Here is a 1,117-nt window from a genome sequence, read left to right on the forward strand (position 1 = left end):
GAGGGCAATGCCTAGGGATTAGGATTCGCATGAAAGTCACACCTAAATGTTATAAATGCGACAGTTGTGCAACAGTTGTCCATTATCATTGGTCAAAGCTAAAATCACATAAGGTCGCACCCATACAAAGTTGCACTCCAAAGTTGCATGACTTCTGAGTTGCACAAGTGTAAATAGAGTCTAAAGCAAAACTTCACTCAAAAAGTGAAGTACCGCTCATTTGCTCTGTCCCATGGCCTGTAACTGAGTTGCAGGGGTTGGTTTACAGGAAGAGAGCACTGATCTTTGCCGGTACCCACTCCCATTTCTGTAATCCTTGCCTAGGTGAGGATGATGTCGCTTGTTCCACCAGGAGTAACAATCACTGTGCTGCCCTCATCATATTTCTATAAAATGACTAAGGGGATTTCCTGATATTATGTGCAGAAACCCATAATAACCTATTAAAAAATTTATTCTGATTGGCTGCTAAATCCTAAGGATTGAATAAGCCAAACAAAAAAAACCCTTGCAGTGCATACCCCCTCTTCAAAACTCTGGTCTCTGGTGGGTGCCATTAACCCTGCATTGTACATACAGTTGGCAAGTTTGCAAGCATGTCTGACAGCGACTTAGAAGATGCTGCGAGGGACTGGTTGCATAGATCAAGGGAGCCTGCTGAAGCAAGGTAAAGTAATACACCCTCTTCTTCAACCCTCTAGACCTAACCAGCATTTACACCTCACAGTGTGGGGGGAAACCACTGCAAAGGTAATTTATTTGTTTGTTTGGTGCCCAGAGTTGGGAATTAAAGATGCAATATAAAAAGACTGAGTTGGGTTGATTTCTAAAACATGGGGAAAATAAAAACGGAACTTGTTGACCAAATTGACCAGTTGGGTGTGTTACTAAACAATTATTTATTATTATTTATTTCAGGTACTTGTATAGCGCCGTCAACTTACGCAGCGCTTTACATATACATTGTACATTCACATCAGTCCCTACCCTCAAGGAGCTTACAATCTAAGGTCCCTAACTCACATTCATACATACTAGGGACAATTTAGACAGGATCTAATTATCCTACCAGCATGTCTTTGGGGTGAATTAAATAGAAACCAGATTTTTCACTTTG

The sequence above is a fragment of the Lithobates pipiens genome, unplaced genomic scaffold, assembly GCF_037356315.1.
Source record: "Lithobates pipiens isolate NorthernLeopardFrog02 unplaced genomic scaffold, aLitPip1_a1.2 Scaffold_1, whole genome shotgun sequence".
Lineage (NCBI taxonomy): Eukaryota > Metazoa > Chordata > Amphibia > Anura > Ranidae > Lithobates > Lithobates pipiens.